The sequence below is a fragment of the Protopterus annectens genome, chromosome 5.part1 (genome assembly GCF_019279795.1).
Source record: "Protopterus annectens isolate FY-2018-M chromosome 5.part1, PAN1.0, whole genome shotgun sequence".
Lineage (NCBI taxonomy): Eukaryota > Metazoa > Chordata > Ceratodontiformes > Protopteridae > Protopterus > Protopterus annectens.
In genome coordinates this window covers 173,367,866-173,382,593 of record NC_056736.1, presented here as the reverse complement: position 1 = coordinate 173,382,593, position 14,728 = coordinate 173,367,866, and positions in this window count along the sequence as shown.

Here is a 14,728-nt window from a genome sequence, read left to right as displayed (position 1 = left end):
AGAGATGGTGAACTGGACACCCTGCTATGTACAGTACACAGCTGTCCAACATATCCCTGTGTAGGGCAGCCACATGGCATGACCATGTGCATACATACACACACACATCTGTATCACAGGCAAGTCACCTCCAGACATACACAGCACCTCCGCACAGTCCATCTATAGGATACCCAAACACACACACATGGATGTCGACCATATGGCCCAGCCTAGGCTTCTGGCAAACCCACACCACTCCCTGTGTATATGATACCTGTGCCACATCCCTGTCATCCATACCATTGATGCAGGGCAGGATAATATGTGTCTGATGCACAGGGTGAATATAGTGTTGTGTAGCTATGTAATACTGTTAAATGTGCTGTCTGCTTGTATTTGTTATGGGTACACATAAAGGTGTATGTACCTTATTAGCCATGATGCATCATTGATGTTAGTACCATTGACTGAATGTAGTCTGACATGCTGTATTCTGTTTGTGTTCCATGTATCTGTGTGTCTGCAGGCTACGGCCCTGCAGACATTACCAATGTGGAGTATGGCAGAGTGGAAATACACCAACTCTTTCATAGCCAAGGTACAGATTTAGATGCACCAGGTAAGTATGCATGCAACAGTGTGTGATGGACACTATTGTCAGCCAGTGTGATCTGGCATACATGCCCCTTGTCATAGACAAGTATCCTTCAGACATATCACCTCAGTGTTGTGTAGTACAACAGGCTCATACATGTGGAACAGGTTATTGGAGTACTGTCAGTAGGTCCCTCACCAGCTTAGCCATTATATTGACTGCAACAGATTCACGTGTCAGCACCTGTTGCCCCTGCCATTTCTTTCCCATACACTCAACCCTGATGCAGTTGGTGAGGGCATGCATGGTGCTGTGTATGATAGGTTTGTGATATGTATTCCTGAGTTCACAGGGTGGAACAGGGAGACAAAATGGTATATCCTTTGCATACACATTGTAAAGACTGACACAGGGGATGTGCATACAGTAACACAAATACAGTTTGCAATGGACAGATTCATAAACCTACATATCCACTTTAATATGCTATAGTGCTAAATGCACATGACATGCCCCACATAGATTATATCTGTGGGACATAACCCACTACCTCTTACAAAATGTACTGTTGTGAATGCCTTCATGGATGGTGAGATAATCCACCAGGAAGAGCAACTTGCGTCATCTATTGCTCCAATAAGCCCGGACAAGTGATAAAGTAACAGACGTTGTATCAGCATGATGTTTCAGTCAGGTATGATACCTGATGCTGGCATGTGTGTCAGCACACTAACTGTGACCTATTTGGCAACAATATCACATACATGGCCATTGTTAGGGGACACAGAGCACATATGGATTGCAAACATCCAGATATTCCATAAACAGCTGTACAGATAACTGAAATGGTCTGTACAATGGTTTAACATGCTGCATGTGAGGCAGATGCCATTAACATGCCATATAAAGTATTGCCATTGAGAGGTGGTAAACAGGCATGGATGGTACACACATCAAAATGGGATAACCCAAACAGGATATGATTTTTAACCCAAGCACGCGCGCACACACACACACACACACACACACACACACACACACACACACACACACACACACACACACACACACACACACACACACACACACACACACACACACACACACACGCACACACACACGCACACACACACACACACACAAACACTTGCTAGGATTGAGATTAGAACCCCTACCAATTTCTACTACAGTATTAGGCAGTTATCAGATGCACCATGGAGTTTATATGAATTCACTTTGTCCCAAGGTACATCTAAGGTGAATGACATCAACAAGCCTTGTAAAGTAGGGTGATGGGAAGTGTACAGGGTGGTACACAAATCAAAATGGTATGATCCACACAGGATATGATTCTCACACACAAAGACATACACGCCTACTTACCAGTATTTAGATTAGAACTCCTGCCTATCTAGTGATTTATACTATAGTGCTTTGTAGTTATCCCATGTGCTACACAGCTTACTCGGCTGACAACTGGCCAAAGGTGCTGATAAGGAGAGTTACATCAGCAGGACTAATAAAGTAGGGCACTGGGTGGCAAACTTATCAAAATACTTCTTCTTACCAACATACACACACACTTACACAGCCAGACACACATTTACTGGATGTGAGATTAGAATCCCTGCCTAGCTAGTGATTTGTACTATAGTGTTACACAGTTATTACACACACTACGGAGCTTACTAGGCTGATAACTGGTCAAAGTTGCTGATAAGGGGAATGACATCAGCAGGACTGATAAAGTAGGGCACTGGGTGGAAAACTTATCAAAATACTTCTTTTTATAAACATGTACTCACTTGTACAGGCACACACACACACTTTTGCCAGATCTGAGATTAGAACCCCTACCTAGGCCACTGATTTATACTATAGGGCTATGTAGTTATCACACACACTATGGAGCTTACTGGACTGACAATCTGGTCAAAGGTGCTGATAAAGGGAATGACATCAGCAGGCCTGATAAAGTGGGGCACCCTTGTGGGTGGAATGGCCTAAAACAGTTTCACCTACAAACACACACACCCTCACTTTCGTACAAACAATTGTCTCTCTCACACACACACACACACACACACACACACACACACACACACACACACACACACACACACACACGCACACACACAGTTGCCAGTAATGAGAGTAAAACTTCTATCGATCTAGTTATTTTTACAATAGTGTTTTAAAGTTATTGCATGAGCTACAGAGCTTATAGGGGTGATAGGTGTCCAATGGTACTTCTAAGGTGAATAACATCAGCAGATCTTGTAAAGTAGGACAATGTGAAGTGTACTGAGTGGGAACAGTCTTGTAATACTTTGACCTACGGACACACACACACACACACACACACACACACACACACACACACACACACACACACACATGCAGGTGATGTAATATTATAAGCCCAACTTCAGTACTGTTACCCAGTGGGGCTCTCCTTTTATACTGGCAAGGGCAACTGTTTACAACTGGTATGCCACTGTCCAGAGCAGGACATCACTGTATGCCATTCAGTGTATCCATGTGTGTGAGACTTACTCTGTCTGTGTCCCCCTGTGTCTATCTATCACTGTCTGTCTCTCATTTCCCCACATTTATGTGTGTGCATGCTTGACATATGTTATCTGTTGCCCATACAAATATATATATATATATATATATATATATATATATATATATATATATATATATATATATATATATATATATATATATATATATATTTGTGTGTGTGTGTGTGTGTTTGTGCGTGTGTGCATCTCACACAACAGATGTAGATAGATCACATATGGGCCACCTACAGCTATCTGAGGGTAATGCTGTCTGATGTGTGTGTGTGTGTGTGTGTGTGTGTGTGTGTGTGTGTGTGGGGACAGTTGAGGTGTACATAGCTGTCTGTATGCACAGGCATATATACACAATACAGTCATATAGTCCGATGTGGGTTCCAACATGTCTTGTGTTTACCTAAGTGTAGGAGCATGCCCAGTTTTACCTTCTATAGTTAGAGTGGAACTCCATTCTTGGGATAGGTGTACTCCAGTCCAGGGTTTCGTGTGCTATAGCCACACCTCCAGGAGTGCACATGACTTTCATCAGGGTACTGGGTTTGTTTAGCAGACATTTTCTGATATATCTGTAGTCTGACACTGCAATACCTAGTGGCAGACATCCTCAGATCATCACAATGCTTTACCAGAGGAATACTAGTTGTATGGTGCATAGACCAATATTATGAGGGCAGCTATGTGCATTTTTGCCCAGCAAGGCCATTTGTGAGGTGTGGCTACAGCCAGTTGAGTAATGCTGCACTGTGTATGTAGTCCAGCAACCTGGTGATATACTGGCTGGGGATCTCCTGCTTGTGTGGTATCTTTCTTACCTGAGATGTCATATCCTTGTGTGAGCATACCTCTCACCTGCACATTTTTTGGCAGGTTGTCCAGGTGTTTGGCTAGAGGTTTCATCCTGTCTACATAAACTTGTGTTTGTAGGGCAAGTTAGTTACATATAATTGAAGAGTGATGTTACAACATAATGACAGACATTACTGTTTCAGACTACATAACCTTCAGACAATTCCCAATACTGGAAACCCCTCAACCTACCAACTTTTCCCAGTATGCAAGGGCGATATATACAACACATGCCTATCATTGTGGCTTTATTCCACTTTTATTTCTGCCCTTGTCCAGACATCTTGCTGTCAGAGGTTGGGAGTTATGGGTCTGGGTATAGAGTGGATTAGACTATGTAGGCATGTTCATTATATGTAAAAGCAAAAATAAGAAAAAAGGATTATTGAAAATAACCATTGGCAACAGTACCAAAAAGCATTTATATTCACAAAAGCATTGGACCTCAGCTACACATCCTTCAAGATGTCTCTTATATGTGTAGTATATTCCACATAGCACTATGACTTCCAGGTATGTCAATGGCTAAGCAGTGGGTGTCACTGACATGCATAACATTTGGCACCGCAGTTATCTGCACATGGCCCTGTCAAAGACAGCACTGTACCTAGGGCACTACAAGACGACTGCCAGGAGAATGTGCTGGCCAGATCCTGACAGTATTAACCACACATACACATAGCTCATTGACCCCTGCATATTGTGGACAGGCAACATGTTTTCATGTGTATTGGTACAGCCCTGCCAATGTGTGATATGCTGCTATTTCTCTGCAAACATACTTGTTACTGCATTTGTGTGGGTATATGGGGGGGGGGCAAACCTGTCAACTGTACACATTTGCACAGTCTGTGCTGATATTTGGTTTACATTTGGTTCCATTTACCATGCTATTGTGCCCTGCCTTGAGGACTAGAGGCATATCAGTAAAGAGCACAGGTCAGATTGCAATGACATACATTTGAATTTCAGACTTCTTACCCTTCATAGCTTTACTGCAACTGCGGGTCCTGCTGTGCTATCACTTTGTGAATCTGTAGGGGGGTAATTCAACATTGCCACAATTTGTGTGTCTTTACCAGGCATTTCTCTGTGGTTTCCTACAGCTGTCTTGCTGTGTGGGTGTGAGGTTTGGGTATGGGACCTTCACACTGACATCCATGCCTGTGACCTCTGACCCCACAGTTAGTTGTCCCCACACATATACTGCAGTTGGATTTGCCAGCTTGGGTTCTTTTGCATAGTGTGTGCGGAGACCAGTATTGGCTAGACATTTTCTTGTATCCCACATAGCTATCAGCTGTGTGCTGCTATCCCTGTAGGCCACCCCATCTCCTTGCATGTATGCAGTATTACCATAGATATGCTAACAAAACATACTAATCCATTCACATATTGTTAAGAAGATTGACTTACCTTGTGCTTGTGGCAGTTGTGAGGATGGTGCTTGATGGCTGCCTATGTTGGATGCACACAGTACACTGCCTATACATGGTAAGTTACAGGTAATGTGATGTGTGTGGCATCCATTTTACTATGTTTGCGAGTCAGAGAGAGATGTCAGTCCCTGGGCTCCCGACAGTGTGTGTGCTATGCATTGCCTCTTTGCTAAAGCCTGAGCATACTGGGCAGGCCTCCATCTGCCTACTGGAGCAAGCACAGGGGGCCTCCTCCTCTGACTCTCTCTGTACCTGTGGGGACCTTGGCAATGGTTGTGGGCTGTGTGGCCCTTCCACATGCTGTTCTTGCTGCAGCTGTTTCAACAGGATCATATTGTGTAGCATGGCACATACTATGAACATGTGTGCACTGCAGAACCATAACTTAGCATCCCAAACACATGCTCTATAATGATCCTGGTTCATGTGTGTGTCTCATTATGGCTTTCTTGTGTGGGTGTGTGTGTATTTCTGATGGGTGTCATCATCCATGGCTCAAGTGCATAGCCAGCATCCACCACCAGATGGCCGTACAGGATGCCCCCACTGGAAAATGCCTGTTATAGCTGTGATGAATGCCAGAAGTGGGAGTTGTGATAGCTTCCAGGGCTGCCAGCACACACATTCATGATAATGCCCTGGGCATTGCACATGAGCTGGCAGTTGATGGAGGGGAATTCCTTCAGGTTTTTGTAGACCCTGTATTGTTCACCGGGTGGTGCTTTGATGTGGATGTGCATGCAGTCTATGGCACCCAGTACCTCCGGGTCTTCTGCTACACGGTGGAAGAAACACATATTGCTGGTCCTCTCCTCAACAGTGTTGGGGAGGTGAATGTGTTCACTGGCATGTAGTAGCATGTCATCCAGGAACTGGTGGAGTACCCTGGATGCAGATGCCTGTGAGACCCCCATGATGTCCCCAGTAGGTCTTTGGAAAGTACCTGTAGCTAGAATTCTTAAGGCTACACATACCTTGGTATCCACTGGGATGGGTTCCCCTCTGTTGGCTCTAGGTCTGAGTTGAGGCCAGCACAGCTCAGTGATTTGCTGAAGTATGTCTCTGTCCACCCTGTAGCGCTCCACTATCTTCAAATCATGTAGCCCCTGGTAAGTTACCCTGGGACTGAGCACTCTTCTCCTCCTCCTTCCTGGGCTGTGGTGGTTGTCAGCATTATTCTTCTCTCTGCCCTCGGCCTCTAGCACATACTGATGGATCAAAGCAATGGCTGCCCCTAACATTTTTTCCAGTTAAAATTCTCCCACATGTGTACACTAATGGTGCAGAGTTTGTGGGAAAAAAACAGACTGTAAGGTGTTTCCATAGTTTATACTGTTGTGCTGTAGATGCTGTCTGTATGATTGGCTAACTATAATGCATTCTACCTGTTAGCTATGTAATTTGCTCTTGACTGCTTTTATTCTGCTATTTTCCTTTTTTTCCCTTCCCATTTCCTCCCCTTTTAAGCCCTGAGGTGTGCCGTGCAAACCTGGTGCCCAAATGTAAAATTCCTAATATTTCTTCATTTTTTTGTTTGTTTTAGACACAGTGTGCACCACACATACATGTTTTGCTAATGTAAACATGAAGAAATGGCCCTCCCTGGACACAAACATGCTCTTCATTTCATTGAATAAGTCAATACAGCCTCAGACACACACCCTTGCTTAGCTGTGCTTAGTTATGCTTATCTGTGCACCATAGGGCTTCAATGTACTTACAACATGCCTAACATACCCCCGTTTCATGTTTGTTGCTCTTCTTAGTTAAACTATCATGCTAGAGCACCTACACGGTTAGGTGCAGTCTGGCACTTAGAAGATTTTTGTGATTCAGTAAATTTCCACTCATTTGCATGCCCCACTGCCTTAGTCCATAGTTACTCCACTAACACAGCACCTTTCCCTTGACAACCACTGTTCCCGTATATTGTTTTTATTCTGCATCCCATAGACTATAATGGAAAAATGCATATTTCCCTTAAAATTGAGTTTTCACATTTTTGTTTTCGGCACAATCCTGTTTGTGCGCTACTGCCCTATGCTTAAACGGCCGAGATCAGCCAAAAAAAAAATAATAACTTTAATTTTTATAAAAATTAAGCACTTTTCCATGCGACTGGCCATATATTTGGCCACTGGCATGCCTAAAGACTACAATACATGCTTTTTTGCAGCTGTCATGTCTCCGTTTTGTTATTTGCAGAAATGTATTCGGTTAGTAACTGAATACATTTCTGCAACTAACACCGTTCTTGCACGGATACCTGCCTGCTTGGTTAATCACTAATTCACCTCATTTGCATGGTTTTCATAAGCAAATGAGGTAATTAGCATTCAGCACTGGTTTCCATGCAAGAACAGTGTAGGCAGACTCATGCATATCAAAACAGTAGTGTACTGGATCACTCAGCGACCATATTCCATGCAGGAGCGACTATACTCTTCCTACATGAAAAAAATTACTTTATTGAATTCCGGGTTTTGTTTTCACCAATGCAGCTCTGTCTTCCCTTTGCCTTGTGTTCATTATTCTCTTATCTATGCTGTGCTCTCAGACATTTAGTCTATAGTGCATTTTGTATCATTGTCCTTTAAATGTATGATAAAATATGTGAAAGTAAAAAAAACATTTTTCAGCAAAGGTTAGAGACTTTCGCTATTAATGAACAAACATGATAAATGTTGTGCTGTTTAGTTCCATTTAAAAACCTGCTAAAGTTACTTCTATACTTTGCAACTGTATCTTGTGTGACACACCCAATGCAGGTAAGGTAGTCTGAATTGCTGCTGTCTTCCTTCTGTCTCCCACTAATCATTTGAAGTTGCAATCCATTAGCAACTAACAGTGAGGTAGTGCCTGCACTATTATACCCCAGCTACAAGAAGTCAAAAGTTTCATATTCAGCATTTCTAATGAGTTCACACCTTATTTGCATCTTCACCATGCTCAGAGGCCTGAACCTACACTATAGAAAGGTAACCATGTAGCTAGGGAACTTGAAGATGAGGAGACTTATGTATCTGGAGAAAACAGAATATTGCTGTTCCTTTTAATTAATCTGCAGAGAAGGGTACTAATTTTGCTAAAGTTTGATTGTGTTTTTAAGTGCATTCTAGATTTTGTAACATGTTACAAAGCAAAATATATATATACGCAGTGGAAAATGGAACTTTTATCTGTATGTACTTCTTATAGTTCACTGTTGACATAGGCATTTTTGGCAGGCATTTACTTTTCTCAGATAGACAGGTTATTAACTTTCATCATAAGTGTTATTGTTAAAATTATTTAACAATATTCTATGTTATTTCAGGGGGATGTAATGTGCTATGTCAATGACACAGGGTGTTATGCTTCTAAGATGGCCCAGAGACACCTTCAGGGGAGAGGTGGGCAGAGTGACAGGTGACTGGAAATCATATGAAATTGACTTTTTTGTTGTAAATGTGTACACATTGTGAGAATTGTGTTGAAAGCATATACACTAATTGAATTATGTGATATTCTTTGCTTTGTACAAGCTTTCATTTGCTTGTTGTTTTGGGGTGGGGAAGCCACCTACCATTTGTGTGTTGAAACAAGTGTGTTTCAAATGCTTATTTCTTGAAAGTGTATAGTTATCTTGTTATTTCAGCAGGAAACAATATATTACTAAAGTGGTATTCCTTAGTTTGGACCAAACATTAGTCTGTGTGTGAGTGTGCTGTCATATAACCACATAATCTTCAATTTTAATAACTGAAATGTGTGTCTCCAGTGCTTAATGCTGAAAAATATGTTTATATCAGCAAAAATGTAGCCATGTGATATTAATGTGTTGTATTCTTCTCTGTTTTATGTCATATGATATTATGGCATGCAAGAGTACAAATCCACATAAACTCCCTTTCAGTGACTCCGAAAATGACATAATAGTGCAGGTGTTCAGGTGGCATGACACCTTTCTTTTTGAGAAAGGAAGTGGGCATATGGCTGTCAGAATGCAGATTTAGAACCAGTTATTGAATGATGTCAGTGCAATAGGGGATTGCACTAGGACTTATGATCAGGTGTATCATAGGGACAATGATATGATTTCATCACCCTGGAGGAGAGCCATCTGCAGTTGCCTGTGAACAGATGGCTATGGGGGGGTGGAGCAGGACCTGCTACCAAACCACTACTGACAGCAAACGAAGAGTTCCTGTCCAACATCAGTGATGCAGAGAGGTCAGAAGAAACTGCATACCAACATGTGATTGATGAGTCAGGAAGGACAACTATGTTCCAGGAGGAGCTTCCGGGTAAGCTTACATATGGCATGTTTTATTTGCTTGTATAGTAAAATATATAAACATTTAAGTAATGTTTCCTGTGGATTTTTTACAGACCTATTGATAAATTAATAAACTTAATGACACACTTATCCATTACACATAGAATGTGGGTGGACGTGTCAGACAAGTTTCAGTTAAAACTATACTTACCAGACATATAGGCTAAATTGTGTATTCACTGTCCCCATGTGTTATTCTAATTATGATGTTTAATTTGCATCTTTACTTTGCTTCACTTCTTCCAGGACCAATCTTCCTACCCAGTGTGGAGTCATCTGCACATGGAAAGCCAGATTTTTTCTTTGATTATTGAAGACCATTTATCAAATATATGCATTTATCTATATGTGTATTGCTGTACCATTGGTGATACAGGGACCCGTGTTAGTTAGTTATATAAATTGTTTTAAATATTTAGTGTAGTACCAATTTTGTTCCTGTGTTTGTTGCTTATTATCACAGATGATCCTGACAGTGGAAGTGAAGGACTCTTATCATCCAATGTCAGAGAATTGGTAGACTTTGATGATGATAATGGTGGCCAAACAGAGACAAAATTACGGGGGTGCAGAGGTAAAATCTGACACTGAGTTTGGCATTTAGTCATCCCCCTGTATTTTCCTCAGACACAGCGAGTAGGCCTATGAATACATATTCCACTGCATCCTCAGATATTGGACAAGTGAAAAATTAGACATTTGATCAGGATAGTGTGGTTACTGCAGCTTCAGTGCTAGTTGTCTCTGCCCTTAGCCAAAGTGTGGGTAATGTGCCATAAAAGAGGGTTGTAAGGGGAGCTTGGAGGAAGCCTGCAGTTCATCCTCCACCTGATCCTAGTGTGTCATTACACGCCACTAGACATATGATTAGGGCCATGATGGTGGTGTGGGCAAGTTCCACTAAGGCTTCCAAGGGCATGTTTAGGGTTGTAATTGTAGCACAGGCCAATGTGCATGACTGCATCTGCTATGTGGCCAATTCAATGGTTTGGGTGAATGACACAATGGATCAAACAGTGTCTGTGATGGAATGTTTGCTAGAAGGGGAGAGCATCCACATGGATGCAGGTCAGCAGCATCATTTCATGTTAGTCAATGTAGCCATATCCAATCATTCTGCTGTAGTGGCAACTAGTTCCACTGCACCATCAGTGGTTGAGTGTCCACACCCATATGTGGTAGGCGATGGGGTCATGGTCCTGGGAGGTACTCATGAGGACTGCTCGTACAGCAGACATCAGTCACATTCAGATAGTAGCAGCACATCTGATGATGGACATGGATGTGCATGTGCACCTCCTGGCAGAGCCAGTTCTCATGTTTATGGATGATGATGGTGAACTGTTACCTCTTTCATAGTTGGCTCCCACCTGTCTAGGAGGGCAGGATGTAGAGCCAGCACAGGGCTTGTCTGTATGCTTACAAACACTCACATACACACATTTCACCTCGAGTGCCCATACAGACACACACAAGTAACAGGTGCATGGATCATTCATGAGGCTTGCAGCTGATTCTGTCTCAGTGGCCATTTGATAGTTTATCTGAATTTCTGCCAGCTTGCTTATTTTTCTTACTCATAAGCAATCACTTACCTTTTGTGTCAGCCTTGGCCTCCTGCCACTCCAAATTACACCTTGTGCAAATTATAACAGTGACATAACCTTGTTTTCCATCTTTTGGATTCATGGATACATAAGTCTTTTGTCTAATGCCCAGGGTGCACAGCTGACTGAGTGCTTATTATATATGTGTCTGTGACCTCATTTGAGAATTGTACTGCTTTCTTACAGGTTTTTGTATTGTGTGTATCTTTGATGTATGAGGCCTATTAGTTCATAAAGAGCACACATCTATTGACATAAGTCAAGTCCTGCCACATATTGATGTCACTGCTTTAAAACCTGCTACCTTCTACTTATGTACATCAGCAAGTAACAATATACAAGGATCTGCCATTCATTTTCCTATTCCAGGTTCATCACTTACCTTGATAGTCCAGCAGTTACAGGTTTTTTAATTCAGGGCTGACTCTGCGTGATGCTAGCAGTAAAAAGCCATTACATGGGTAAGTAAAGGCTGTAAGCATTGCCTAGCATCAATTTTACAATATGAATCAGCATAGGATGAAAGTAGTACCCCCTTAGGTAGTGAGCATGTGTGCTACCCATTGCTTCTTGGCCCGAGCAAGGGTGTATTGTGCATGCTTATGTCAACAGATACCCACAGTTGTTGGTGGTTCACCCCTGACTCCTCATCGGTGTGTGATTGTGGTGTACTTGCCAGTGGTGGTGGGAATGTGCCCTTCTCCTTGAGGTTCCTGGTGAATATGTTTTCTTAGGATAATACTGTGAAGGATACCACAGACATTGAAGTGTTCAGCACAAGTACTGGGGTTTTACTGAAGGGCCTCCCCCAGATGTATCTAGGCAACAGAACTCTGACTTCATCAACCCAAACACACTCTCTGTGATATTTCTTCTTTGAGCATGTACCTAATTATAACATTCTTCAGTGAGTGTGTGTACCCTATTCCCAATTTAGTGCAACCTTGGAGTTGGTATATATAATTAGTGGGGGGGGGTGGGAGTACAGCCCCCCCCCACAAAAGAAGGATTCAGTGAACAATGGGCGATACTTATGTGGGGGGGGGTCCCCTACACCCCCTATTATATATACTAACTCAGAGGTCATACAAACTTGGGGAAAGGGCAGGTTCTGTTAAAGCTAAGTTACAGGTAAGCTAGTAGTAGATCGAGGGTTTCTTTATGTTGGTCAACTATGGCCATTCAATGACTTTATTTTTGAAGACATGATATTCATTAAAAGTGCTGTTCATTGAGTAGCATTCAGTGTACAGCTGTTTGATTTAATATTTCTTCAATGGCCAAAAATAGAGCCCAGAAATATATTTTCCCTGGGGATGTCAGGATTTTTTTCTTTAATGATGTGCCACTGTAAATCAATCTCATAAGTAGACCTGTACATAATGGTGGTTGTGAGGTGGCCACCAGTATATGACAGTAATCACAATTACACTGTTTTAGCAGTGAAGGACTCAAAACTACCAGCCTATCCACATGCACATTCTATATAGCACATAGCAGCCAGTGCCACAGGAAAATACTGAGCACAAGCAAGGCATACAGCTTCTATGACATTCGCAGTGTATTGTTAAGGAGATGTGTCTGGTAAAATTACTTTTACAGCTTCTAGGGTTGTAAAAGTTGCCATAGAAATGTGTGTAAACCAATCCTGAATTTATTTTCAGTCAGACAAACACACTTGTAGAAGTTAAGCACTGCTATATTTGATCTCCTGCATATCTATTTACTCATAACAGAGAACAGTATAAGTAATGTAAGCATCACAGAAGAAGTGAGCCATTTAAAGTGCGACAATTCACTTTAGAAAGAATGACTTCATCAGTGTGTTTCACCAGTGGTATAGGGAGAGAGTATAATTATGTAACCATGTGTTCTTATTGATGCCCTACAAACTACCAGTCATTTAAAAATGGAAACGTCTTCCCCCTCTTAACAAATGTTTGCATCACATTTCCTCTAAAAATATTAAACAGATATTCTTTAAATCTATGAGACTCATATGGTAAGCATTAATTTAGGAAGTTGTGGACATAGTATGGCCTAAAAAAAATATGGTTTCTTTAATGTATACAAAATTGTACTTGGCAGGGTACAAACAGTGTGCCTAGATACACCCTGTTGTTGCAAAGACAACTTGGTTGTGAAAGGTGGAACTAGAGGATAGTGGAGTCATCTGCCAGTTTAAAATGTTTATCTAGAGTTTATCTTGATTGAACACATGCTCAACTAACTGCAAACACCCCCCAACTCACACTCATGTTCCCCATATTGAGCAATGAACCTCCTGCCTATCTAGTTACACAATGTAAATAGCACTATATTAATCATGAGTACCATAGAACAAGTCGGATTCATAAGGGGATAGAGAGCATTTTTGTCAGAATGACCTTATCATTGTGTTTTAGGGAGTATGTTTCAGTAAAAATGGGGATGAGGGAGCTGTATGATGAGTTAAATGCATTCTTCTCAAAGGAAGTGGATACGGCACCAAGCTTTACATACACTTTTCCCATGCTGGGCATCAAGCATCCTACCTACCTATTTGCACAGTCTAGAAAACATTGCATTACTCACAAGTGCCATAGGCAAACACTGTCATTAATGATGTGGAGGATGACATTTAAACTTTTTGAAACTCCACTGTTTGAAACAGATGGTGCTGTGCATCACAGGTTGTTCAACAAATACATATGTGTGCACAGGAAAATGTAACATCACTGTGATTGTCACATGAAATTATACTTCTCTACTAAAATCTAGATACTGTCCTTCATGTACATTGAGTTACTGTGAAGGACGCTGACATGTTCTTCAGTATGGGATGACATAGACATTCACTGTTGTACACCATTGGCTTATCAATGAAATTTTCCTGCAACTTTCTGTCAGAATGATTGCACACTTGTATTTTCTCATACTTGCAGTGTGTGCAGTGCAAAAACAAACATGCAAGTCATACATGGAACAGTGCACACTGCAGAATAACAGTGATGGATTATGTGAAAATAGGCTAAAAAAACTTGTAACACAAAAATGGCTAAACAACTCCACAGAACAAAGTAAAAGTAAAAAAGCAGCAAACCAAAAACCAGGAAGGAACAGGACCACAAAAACATATAAGTTTTCGTTTGTAAAATAAAACACCACGGACTTCATCAGAATAAATACAGAAACTTGAAACCACTCTTTTAATACTTGTCATGTGCAAAAAATCATCCAATGACAAAATACTTCAAATACATTATTTAAATAGCCATTTTACAGGAGTGATAGTATGTGACAGGAAAATATCAAAAAAGTCAAAAGGTAAGATGCACAAAACAGTGGTGTGAACAATATTACTATATGGTACA